The sequence below is a fragment of the Dermacentor silvarum genome, chromosome 1 (genome assembly GCF_013339745.2).
Source record: "Dermacentor silvarum isolate Dsil-2018 chromosome 1, BIME_Dsil_1.4, whole genome shotgun sequence".
Taxonomy (NCBI): Eukaryota; Metazoa; Arthropoda; class Arachnida; order Ixodida; family Ixodidae; genus Dermacentor; species Dermacentor silvarum.
Window position 1 is genome coordinate 161,230,012 of NC_051154.1, and position 13,302 is coordinate 161,243,313.

Consider the following 13,302-nt stretch of genomic DNA (forward strand, 5'->3'; position numbering starts at 1 on the left):
CCTCTCATCCTGCCCTTTTACTCCCTTAACCTCATCCCTCCACTGCTGACCGCCGTTCAGGTGTCAGCAGACTGCACTAAACAGTTGCAGTGCGGTCAGCCGTAATTAACTTCCTTTTGCTTTATTTTCATAAGCAATCAATTACTACAACTGATACCGCAAACAATGTTACATACACAATTGGAAATAGCGCTCTAACGCAAGGAAAAGATCTCGACCTATATAGTACACATTCCTTTTTTTTCTTGAACGCGAATAAAAAAGATGTGTACTCGCACACACAGCGAAACCCAGTCCGTGTACCCGAACGTCTCCCGAGTGCTAGTCTGTGAAGGCCTGGAAGCGTTGAGATAATGCGAAAATTTTTCGCAGCGCCGCATAATTTCAGGCTAGCGGCGTGCGAGCGCCGTGCGGTGTGGACATTTCATTATTCGTCGCTGCTCGCGATATAGCTGCGGGGGACCCACTCGATCCACGCCCGGGTAACGTAGTACGTGAGTTGGATGCCACCCTGGTGCCTCCATTTTGCATCCAGCAGCTCACGTGGCGAGATTTGATGCGCCAGACCAACTCGACGCACCTCTTCGCGCTCATGCTGTACAGTGTGTCGCCGGGCGGGAAACGGAGCTGAAAAGCGCTCACGTACCGCGGCACGACACAAGCCGAGCCCAGCACGAGAACGCTTTGGATTTTCCATCTTCGTTAGATGGCTACATATCCCAGACATGCCTGCCGAAAACTCGTTCTTTATTATAACTGTTGAATTGCTATCAGGCCTCGCAAGAGCGAAATGTCGAGTTCAATGCGAATACGTACTCTTACCGGCAACGTACATCACTGGCAGTAAAACGTTTGAGGAAAAATGGTTCAGTTCTTTGGTTCTTTGAGTGCAAAGTTGTGGCTATCGAGATCAATGTATGTTTCATTTCTAGCACATAAACAGCCGCGTACTTCTGCTCGTCCGCACGTGCTTGAGCGCTTGGTAACTAAATTCGGGGGTATTGCGTGCCCAAACAACGACCTGATTATGAGGCACGCCGGATTAATTTTGACCACCTGGGGTTTTTCAACGTGCACCCATTGCACGGTACACGAGCGTTTTTTTTTTTTTTTTTTTTTTTTTAATATATTCTACCCCCATCGAAACGCGGCTGGAATCCAACCCGTGACCTCGAATTGAGCTCAGTAACACAGACGACGAAGCTGGGCCCGTATTCCCGAAATGCTTCTTACGCTTGGACTGTTCGTACGAGCTAGTGCCAGTCAGTCGTGACGACACTGCAATTTCCAGGCTGTCCCGACGCTTACTAGCGCCCGATCAGCGTCATCGTGACAGGCCAACTGCTGTTTTTGCGTGTGAGCTGTTCAGTCGTCGCAGTCAAAAAAAGGTGAGAGGAGGAACACACCGCGGCACTACGAACCCTTACTGGTGAAATGCTCCTCTGGAAAACCACTAATCATAATTTATGCGAGCGATTACTATTTGAGGCATATCTAAAATTAATCGACTCTCTCACGGAGTACTGATTATTTCTCGTGCGTTCTGCCCCTTACGCAATGGAATCGAAAATACGAGCTCTTTAAGTATTCCCGCACAACCGATCTCGATGAATGTCGACGTTAATGCGATTAGCATTGAAGCACTGTAACAAGACATAGTATTTGCCAAAACGCTGAAACGCGTCATGTATGATGCGTCATGTGGCGCTGGTGACATCCGAGACTTAACTATTGCAATGCAGTGCAAACAAGCTGTGCGTCACGTTAAAGAAGGTTGCACTATCGTCGACTTCAAGGCGCCACAAAATTCGGGGCGTGATACCGTTGGGTACCGGCTGATCACATTGCCAACAACACCGCGTGCAAGGTGCGCGGTCGGAATTGAAGTCGACGTGGCAAAATTGGACACGGTATGTAGGTATATGCATCCCGCGCTTTGAGCCCACAAGAACATAAATACTCTGCAGGCGAACGAGAAACCTCAGCGTGGGTTTTGGCTTGCGAGCACTGGGACTGCAGCTTCGAGTACATTTCTTTGTTCGAGAGAACTCATCACATTCGCGGGATCAAATCCCCGCCACGGCGGCCACATTTCGATGGGGGCGAAATGCGAAAACACCCGTGTACTTAGATTTAGGTGCACGGTAAAGAACCCCCGGTGGTCCAAATTTTCCGGAGTCCCCCGCTATGGTGTGCCTCATAATCAAATCCTGCTTTTGGCACGTAAAACCCCATAATTTTTTAACTCATCACATCGGCATTTACGCATCTCACATTACGCATCTCACTAGGGATGGTAATATCGATGAACGATTAATCGATTAATCGACTAAAAGTACGCCGCAAAACGATTAATCGTCATCGATGTGTACCTTTAATTTAATCGGTTTAATCGATTAAAGCAGTTCGATTAATCGTTTTCCAGACAGTGACTAAAGTGGCGCGAAAATTTTGAAATCGTACTGTAGAATGCGGAGTACGAGCAACGACCGCGCGGCTGCGAAGACCGAGAGCGACTGTCGACTGTTTTCCCGAGTCATGTCGAGCTGGCCAAGCGCTTCCCCGCTTTACGCGCACGTCACACAGGCTGCCTGGGGCCCGGAGAGAGGCCGCCCCCGTGGAGGAAGAAATAAACTAGGCGAGAGCATTACGTGAGGCAGCTAGTCTTGGCAAGCGAACTCACCGTCAAGCGATTTCCTTCGCTTTTTACTTTGCAGTAGGGTCAACACGTGACCCTGAGTGACAACGTATTGGCCGATAATGTTAGGTTCGCAGCAGTTTCAAATCAGTGCGCACCCGTTCACCTGCGCTGCTGCCCTGCACCCGGCAGCATTAAACCTACCGCGCGCTCTGATGTGGCGATCACGTGTTGCGCCATTACTTCTTGATGTCAGTCGTGCTGCGATGTTCTCTTCTAGTTATTCCTTCCTCCATGCCCACCCTCCTCAGTAAGCGCCATGTTTAACATACAGGGTGTTCATTTTTAAGTTTTACGGAATTTTTAGAAATCGCCTGTGGCAGGTAGCATAATTTTATCATTCAGCTGGGTTATTCGATGAGGCGCAAATTCGCACGATAAATCGAAACACATATTCAACTAATTAACGAAAAATCACTGATTAACTTCTTAGTTAATTACTTTACGACACATATAACAATTTACGAATTGTAGCCGGTGATCTTGTCAGGCGTATCCACTTGCAATGAATTTCCAGAATGACACCAGTTTGGAGATAGGCGCCATCATACTCGCCGTAAAAATGCACTGTTGTTCCACTTAATTTTTTACCAAAATGCATTGAAGCACAAAATTAACTGTAACGTCCATGTATTTCGTCCAACACTTTGAGAAATAGTATCTCGAAACTGGTGTCATCCTGGAAATTCATTTCAAGTAGATGCGTTTGCAAACTCACCGGCTACAATTCGTAAATTGCTATATGTGTCATAAAGTAATTAACCAAGACGTTCATTAGTCAATTTTTGTTAATTGGTTGAATATGTCTTTCGATTGCTCGTGCTACTAATGTCCACCGTTCAACGATAAGAATTATGCTACCTGCCACAGGCGATTTTTAAAAATTCCGTAGTAGTCACGTAGTAGTTACGATGAAGAAAACAGTCGCAAAACTGTGAATGACGAAACGGACTTTTTATTGGGCGAGCCTGTGCCCACAAAAGCAAGTTTCACTCGAAGCACAACGATAGCGGCGAACACAATCGGCGATCGTCGAAATCTGATCAGCGGCGAAGCGCGTCGGCTTTTATACATGAGTCATCGAAGGTTCCATAGTAATCTCTGGTACCCGCGTGTCTTCCAGAAGGTACTAGACAATTGGCGTCGCTCATACAATCAGATTACATAAGCGTCGGTGACAATTGACAACGGATAGAAGCATCGATAACCTTCGAGAAAATTCCGATACATGCAGGCGCTTCCTGCGCCGAGCGATAACGTTTAAGGTGGCGGTCCGGCAGCACCAGCCCCCCGTTTTGAGTACCTTTGGAGCAACCGCGGTGGCTCTTCTACTTAGGATATAAAGTTGTGGTATATACCATAAAAAAGCTTAATTCTTGTATATTCTAACTATAGATAATATTAAGAAATTGATTAATGTGATTTAGAAATAAATGTTCAAGAACAAGCATGAGATGCATGGTTTTTGCGAACTGTGTCTCAGTTGTGACCATATTTAGAAGAAATTACTGCATTTACTGCATTGCGGCTTGCTCTGTAGCTTTAGGACATTTATTTCCTAGACGCAGCAAAACAATGTTAAATTTTTACTTTTTGGATAATTTGCTTTTGAAGTTTGCCAAAATATCGCAACTTCTGTTGTAAACATCCCGGCAACTGGTCTTTACATATCGACAGCGTTATCAATAAAAGTAATCGCATGTTAGGTTATATCCGTCGAAACTTCTCTTCCGCTCCTTCATCATTAAAGCTAATTTTGTACAAGACGCTAATTAGAAGTAAAATGGAATATGCTTCATCAATTTGGGACCCATATGCTGAGACACTAACCCAGTCTCTCGAACGTGTTCAAAATAATGCCTCGCGTTTCATCCTAAGCAATTATAACCGTACGGCAAGCGTAACTTCTATGAAAAATATCTTGCAACTTCCACCGCTTTCTGCTCGTCGCAAATGCTTTCGCCTAGCTCTGTTTCATAAAATATACTTCCATAATTCATATCTGCGCGATAATCTTATTTCATCCCCAACGTATATATCTCCTCGCATTGATCATCATCACAAAGTTGGAGTTTTGCAGTGTCGCACCAAAGCTTGTCAAGAGTCTTTTCTTCCCAGGACGTGTGAAGAATGGAACCACCTTCCCGGCGCGTTGATTGCTATTGAAGATCACGCACAATTCCGGACATCCATAATCGACACCATCGCTTCTGGCATCTCATGTCTATGACTACGTCACTTGCTGCCTTCTTTGTTTGCCTTGTCTTGTAACTTTTTTTTTTTTTTACCCCACTCCCCTCTGTAATACCTTGTGGTCTTGAGGGTATAATAAATGAAATGAAATGAAATGAAATGAAACTAAATGCTCAAGGAAGCTAAATTTTCGACAAATTAGAGATCAAGCAATTTCCAATTGGGATGCAAAATTTCATTTATGTACCTTTCTTGGCTTTCCTAATAATGCGACCGAAATTAAGCAATATTTAGAATTCTGGTCCTACTTTTGCCCATTTTTGCGGGAAGGTACTAAAGCTACGAAGGTGCGGTGTAAAACTAATAAAGGTACATGAATAAAATTTAGCGTCCTACATGGAAATTCCTTGAACTCTAATTGTCCAAAATTTAGCTTTCTAGAGCATGTAGTGGCCGGGCTGTTTACAACAGAAGTTGCGATATTTGGCAATCTTCAAAAGCAAGTTATCCAAAAAGTAAAAATTCAACATTATTTTGCTGCGTCTAGGAAATAGATAAATATGTCCTAAAGCTACAGAGCAAGCCGCAATGCAGTAAATGCGGTAGTTTCTTCTAAATATGGTCACAACTGAGACACATTTCGCAAAAACCATGTATATCATGCTTGATCTTGAACATTTATTTCTAGATCACATTATTCAATTTCTTTATAATATAAATAGTTGGAATCTACAAGAATTAGGCTTTTTTATGGCATATACGACAACTTTATATCCTAAGTAGAAGAGCCACCACGGTTGCTCCAAAAGTACTCGAAACGGGGGGCTGGTGCCGCCGGAGTGGGACCACCACCGTAACATTTGTTAGCCGGTGAAAAGCGGTCACCGGGGAAAGATAAACAAGTACACGTGTCAGTATGAACACTCTGTATATTGCTTATTCCTTCACTAGTCACTAGTGGCAATTATAGTTGACCTCTAACAAATTAAACATTATTCTTTATCAAAATTTATACGCTTGTATGTCTTATCCTGGTTCCACCTTTCAAGCGTTAAAATAGGTACTTACGTGAATAGATAACTGTGTTTCAGCCTTTTTAAAGCGCCCGAAAAAAAAGTCGATTAATCGATTAATCGACGAAAAACCCCGCATCGAAATCGATTAATCGATGATACGCTAAAGCGACGAACGATTAATTGTTAATCGATTAAAACATTTAATCGACCATCCCTACATCTCACAGGTCATTGCGCATGCTCTGCTACAACTACACATCAGTGCAACAAGGGAAGTGACAACATATCGTGCCCAATGCGTTGTCTCGACTGCCCTTGCAGGGAGCACTTAACGACGCTGCTGTTGAAAGCACGTTCGTCTGCCTTCTGAATTTCTACTTTGACAAAGATATAAAAACACCACAGTGGTGGCGGCGGTGGTGGTGGTGGTGGTGAATTGTAGCAACAGGCGGGTTTAGCCTGGCGATCAAGGCCGGCAATTGCTCCGCCTGAGCGTCTCTTACAATATCGGTGAATGGTTTCACCATATGTCCATCAAACCAGTCTCTCTTAATAATTCCATAAGGAGACGTGAAGTTTCTGTGCGGGCTATAACTGATCCCTCGGGAAATACAAGGTGCTGCAGGCACGCATGCGGAAGGTCCTTTTTTTTTTTTGTAGATTCTCCAGGAGAGCGTCCCTTTCAACTTGGAATTGCGGGCACGACCACAGAAAGTGTTCAATGTCTCCTGTCTCGTCACATGCCGTACAGTTCCGAGAATTGATTCGTCCCGTCTTAAATAACCAGGCCGGTGTACTAGCAGATCCTGTCCTGATTCGATATAAAAGTGAAGCTTCCTCTCGATGAAATCTCTTGGTTACGCAGGGCATATGTGGTGGAACCCAAAGCGACCCAAAGTGATTTCGAATGTCCGATTTTTTCACTTGATTACTCTTTGGAGCCTTAACTTTGGGAGGATGACAGAGCGCTGCGTATGCGAGCGCATCAGCTTTTTTGTTGCCAGTAATACCAATGTGGGAGGGAATCCACTGAAACTTTACCGTGAAGCCTTTGTTCTTGAGCTCTTTCACAAGGGCTAGTGATTTGTGTGGGAACTTGATGGATGGCAGACCGCGGTACAGCTGTTGTAACGCGGCCTTTGAGTCCGTAAGGACAACCACATTCTGCGAAGGCAGAGTCTTTAGTTTGCGCAGAGCAGAAGCTATTGCTACGCCTTCCACAACTGTCGACGAGGCCATGCATTCCAGACGGCCAGACCATGTATATCTCAGAGAGGGAATACAGAATGCAGCTGCGCAGCGGTCTTCGTCTACTTTGACAGAGCCATCTGTAGGTGTATACTTGTAGGTGGTTCGGGTAAGTCGTGTGCAAATGTTCCAGGACTAGTGACTTTGTTTCTGCAGATGGAACGCAGCTCGTTAACGGCACTCGTGGTATACTTAAGTCGCATGTGATGTCCTCGAACGTCCAGGGCGGTTCTATCTTTTCCCTCTGTCTCGAGCAGCGCAATCCTAAGACGCGAAGTGTGTTCAGCGCTGCATAAAAATGTCAGCGCGGCCTGTTATACGTCTTAACAGGGCTTTGCCGGGCGTAGACTCATTCAATCGTAGTAACTGGATCATAAGATTCTGGGAAGCCTGAAGTCGCAGAGGGCGTGACTCAGCTTCGTAGAGCACCTTCTTGTTCGACGCTGGCTGAGGGACTCCAAGGCAAAGTCGAATACCTTTTCTATGGATGGCTTCTAAGCGCTCGTATTGGCTATCTGAGGGTGGCATCAGGGGTAGCTGGTATAGGATCCGACTGGTAACCAACGCTGTATGTAGCCGTAGCATCGACGTCGGGTGGTTGCCCCAGTGTATGCCAGCGACTCGTTTGAGCACATGTAGCCTCTGTGACGAGGACGCCACAACGTGGTCAACAGCGCAGCGCCAGAGTAGCCTGTGGTCCAAGGTAACGCCAAGAAATCGGACGTTGGTGACTTGTCGAACGTGGTATCCGTCCATATTCAGCTTCAAGCGTGTAGATTTTCTTTTAACTCCAGGAAATAGTACGAATGATGATTTCTCTGCTGATAGTAATAGTCCAAGCGTTGCCAAGTGGCCCTGATTGGCATTTACTGCTCCCTGGGCTATTTGTGCGAGGCGCCGATGCTGGTAGCCGGAGACCCATATGCAGATATCATTGGCATATATAGATATCTTCACTGGTGTTCGATAGTTTAGTACTCTTGGGAGGCTAGCCATGGCGATGTTAAACAATAAGGGAGATAAAATACTTCCCTGTGGCATGCCGCGAAATATACCTATTTCATCGCTCAAAGTGTCACCAAGACGGTCTCTGACGCGGCGATAATTGAGAAACGTATGAATTAAGTGCAAGAGATGACCCGTGACGCCTATAACTTGTAACTGGCTGATGATGGCTGTTGGAGACACGTAGTCGTAAGCCTTGGAAACATCCATAAAAACAGCAAGTGCCGACAGGCCATCCGCACTTTAATGTTCTATGTGACTTAGCAGGTTTAGCACATTGTCTTGCGCGCTTAGACGCTGGCAAAACCCAGTCATGCACGGCGGTAGTTTTCGACCCTGCTCGACATACCAAGTGAGTTTTGTGCACGCCATCTTCTCCATTAGCTTCGCTGCACAGGAGGTCAGCGATACCGGTCTGTATGAGTCCAGACCTGCAGGATTCTTTCCAGGCTTCAGAACTGGTACCACCCGTGCTACCTTCCATAAATGTGGGATATCCCCTCTGGCCCACACTTGGTTTAAAAATGCCAGCAAGTCACGTCGTTGCTCAATCGGTAGGTTCGTCAGCATCTGATTATTGATACAGTCAGGTCCCACCGCACAGCGACGTCGGAGGCTGCTCATAGCTAGTTCGAACTCTCTCAGTGTAAAAGGAGCATGTATCAGAGACGACGATAGCAGCGGAGGCGGGTTGGTTGTGCCGGCTGACCTTCCAGAAGAGTATACTTGGGCAAAGGCATTCGCAAGACAAGCGAGCGTCTTGCCTAACTTCAATGCTAGGGCTTCAAATGGCTTATATGGTCGAAAGTTTCCAGCAAGGTTATTAACGACCCACCATATCCTTGGAACTGGCGTGAAGACCGATAGGCTTGCACAAAATGCTGCCCATTGATGTCTTCTTAGTTTTCTCGTGTAACGTCGAATAACCGCGTTAATTCTGTTATATACTGTCTTCATTGGTGGGTCGGCCTTCGTCCTCATCAGCCTCGGTTCCGCTCTTCTACGAGCAGCGCATAGATTTTTTAGCTTTAGATCCGGAGCTCATCCTGTAATCATCCGTACGAAAGGTTGACTACGAATATGTTCACCTTGTAAAAACCTTCGTTTGGCAGTTATGTGACGAGTCCGCACGTTTAACTGCAGCCCCCTTCCAGCTGTTACCTTTGCTTTATACACCTTGATACATTGCAGGTCAGGGCAGATACCTAATGCGCACAGCTACCAAACTCAACCAACCAGCTGGGCATCTTTCATACACGGAAGTAACACAAAATGCTACGGCACATCGTCATTGAACACAACACCACCCAAAAAAGCACTCAGTGTCGTGGCCTGTACAACGGCATCAGGCATGCCTGTTCTATTCCGCAATCGCACAAGGGAAGAAACTAAATTTAAAACAGCCATTGCATATTCCCGGGAGTGGTATATGCATGATGCTACAGTGCCTTGATGGTTGTTTGGTACTCATTTCGAAGCAATCATCGCCGTATGTGTTAATGTGCTTAAGAAAAAAAATCCGAGGACACCTAAGCACCTCTGATGAGTTGTGAATGCGAAATAATTAATATCCAATTGAACGCCGCTGAGCGGTCCTTCGAGTTTTGTGCTGCGAGTAATGTACCATAGCGGTACGTGCTGCCCGAGCCAGCAAGCAGCAGCAGCCTACGATGCCAACGCCGCATGCCATAGAATCTAGGGGCGCTCCCGAGTAAGCCACGGCGATTTTGACGTCACCGCTGTCATCACGCCGGGATCGACAGTGGAAATTTCGGTACAAGTAGCATGACGTCATAAAGCCGAGTGCACAGGCCTGCTATCTAGGATGCGTTGGCTCTGCTCCGTCGAGGAGCGCTCATGCCATTGCGAGAGCGAGAATTTGCGCCTTCACCAAAAGAAAAAGTGCTTGCTTGCCACGCACTTGTGCGCACATGCGCTGCGGCAAGGATGTTGTTCACGTGCGGTAATGTAGACGAGTAAGTGAGGACAAGGTTGGTTTGGTTTTTAGGATGGCGGGGCTTCGAGGCCGTCAAAATTTCATTTCTGTCTAAGGCTTGTGCTCGGCTTACAGCATCATCAACAATACTTTCCGGATAGTGCTTCCCCACCAGGGCTGTTCTGAGTTCCTTTGCGTGACATTCGAAGTCTCTCGTCAGAGCAGATGCGGCGGTATCCGTGGGCCTGTGAATACGGGATGACTTTCTTGCAATGTTGTGGATGGCTACTTTTGAAATGCAGATATTGGTGGCGGTCTGTTGGCTTCTTATATACGGTTGTGAATATGCGATTATCTTTTATTTGTACAGTGACATGAAGAAAGGTTACAGCTGATTTAGAATAGCTGCATGTGAAAGAGATTGACGGGTGAACTGAATTAAAGTCTGCTACAAATTTAAGGAGACTTTCTTTGTCGTGGTGCCAAACAAAGAATATATCGTCTAATAACATTTTGTAGAGGAGCAGCTTCAAAGGTCTGGCTGCAACAAAGCGTTCTTCAAGTGATGCCATAAAAATATTCGCATAATTAGGAGCCATCTTCGTGCCCATTGCCGTTCCGCTTATCTGTAGAAAGTATTTCTCGTCCACTTCGAAGTTATTGTACCCTAGTACTAACCGCAGTAGCGCTGACAGCGTGTCCTCGTCTAGACTTACAAGCGTGTTTGCCTTCATGTAAGCGTTGACTGTCGCGTCAATGCCTTCTGCTTGTGGTATGTTTGTGTATAGGGATACTACATCCATTGTAACCAGGAAGCTTTCTTTTGGGATATCGAGTCCAGTTATTGTGCGAAGAAATTGGTTGGTGTCCGGAATGTAAGATGCAGAGGCGTAGCCGGGGGGGGGTGTCCGGAATGTAAGATGCAGAGGCGTAGCCGGGGGGGGGGGGGGGGGGGGTTTCAGCCCCTCCCCGAAATTTTGTCGTGCTGGCATGCACCGCCGACCAAAACAACCACCGGCGCCGGGAATCATTCTGGATTTTGTATGCAAAGTCTTTTTAACGGCTTTGCGATGGCGAGCGGGCGCGTTGCGGCATCTCGCAGCGGCCGCGGAATCTACGGAGCGCGTGGATTTCAATTCCGAAACTTTATGAGTATAAAGTTCTCGTAAACTTTTGACGCGGAAGATGCACTCACATTTCCAAAGGCGTACTTTAGATTTTAAATTCTGGCACTTGATGTATTTAATGTTCTTATAAACTTGGGGCAACATGCGCGCACTGGAGCCCTCGTGTCCAAGCCGTTCCACAAATGGAAGCACGCGCTCGCAATCTTCCACACACACGAAAATACTCAATATACTCAATACGCATGGTTAGGCTGGCGCTTCTATAGAAGCGCCAGCCTAACCATGCGGTTCTCAGACATTGTAGAGTGCAAGTAGTTTTTTAGTAATTTCATGTTCAAAAATATTCTCTCTGCGCTGGCAGTGGTCACTGGAAGGGTGACTAGAATCTGCAGCAGTTTGTACACATTTACATCGAACCTGCAATCGCAATGAGAGCGGGCATCTATTCTGGTGCAAAAACCTAAAAACGCTCCTTCGATGTCATTGGCATCCTTGTATAGCTACTTTGCACAAACAGTAAGCTGTTCGATTGCAGTAATATCCGTCGTTTCCGTCAGAAAGTATGGAGAAGCAGCCTGCAGTGTTTACTTTTGCATCTAGGCTTTCTTTGATAATTTCACCACAATATATACGCCCACAGAGACGTCAGCATCAACGTGTGCGAAGTCATTGAGCGCTTCGCTAAACTTACCCACCGAGTGAAGTTTGTCCTTTAGTAGCGAAGCAGCAAAAATCAATGCAAGTAAAAGGCTCTGTTCCTTCAGGTCCATAAACTCGTAATTATGAAAACGTATGCCTGTTCATTAGCTTTTAAAACCCCAGAAATTTTCACCGTTTATTCTAACAGAATAAACGTGATCATGATCATCATGATCAAAATTATCATGTGAATACGAAAATTACCAGGACATCAATAACCAATTTTGACCGACATTGCTCATTGAAAGCCCGGCCCACGCGGCGTTTCCCAACAAACACACTCGGATATTGGGTAGTTCAACTTGCCGCATCATCTGTGGTTTTCGTTTGGCCTTTTCTTTCCTTTTTAGCTACCTGCTTTTACTTCTTTTTTGAACCCAAACAATAACCTTATTTAATTTTGGGTGCAGAATATTTGTTACCGCTCTGATGGCAGTTAAATTACACATTTTCATACTGATTTCTGCATTATTCCTCTATTATTCCACCCATATGGTACTGTCGCGACCACCGCATGGTCCAAGTACATATCACGATTTCTGCCATCATATTTTTGTTCTTGCCTGGATCGTCTGTCTTTCTAAGCGTAAAGTTTGCTATCTGTGACTGCGCAACATGTTTATTTGTCTTGCTTGACGCATTATGTACAGTGACATTTGCTTAAATACGTAGATTTATTGGAGACTATACGTATATTTAAATATCTTGTTGCGAGGTTTTGTGTATAGAAGCAGTGAAGTTTCTTTCCAGCGACACTTTTTTGCCCTTTATCAAGTTGTAGCTTTGCATTTGTATATTCCATTCTATCTTCGCATTTCTAATGTATATTTTGCAGAACTCTGGCTTTTTATATGTACTCACTGTAGCGACTATAATATCGGTGTAATTACAACACACGACCGGTAACAGCTGCTCCTGCGCAATATATTGCAACGAAGGACCGCGTCATTAAGGTTTTTCTCTGGCCGTTGCTTATGTACGAAAATGTAAACAAGGTTCTTGAATTACACAGATTCATCAAGATATTTGTCCTCAACTTGTTCTTTTCATGGCCGTTACGGTTTTCATGTCAGCTGCATGCACTGCTTTGCTGGTTTCGAACTGATATAGTTCTAAAGTTCGTGTGATATTTTCTGTACTTATTAAATAGACAAAAGAAAACGCGGAAGCATTGATATCAGTTATTTCTGCCACAATTTTTGGGGCATACGAATCAGTGGCGTAGCCAGAAATATTGTTCGGGGGGGGGGGGGGGGGGGGGGGGGTGCTCAGGTTGCAGCGCGGCCTCCTCTTTATAAAATTTGTCGAGGGATCAAATGCATGAATAATAACTGCATTGCCAATTTCATTGTATATTAGATGCTGCAAACGAATTATTGA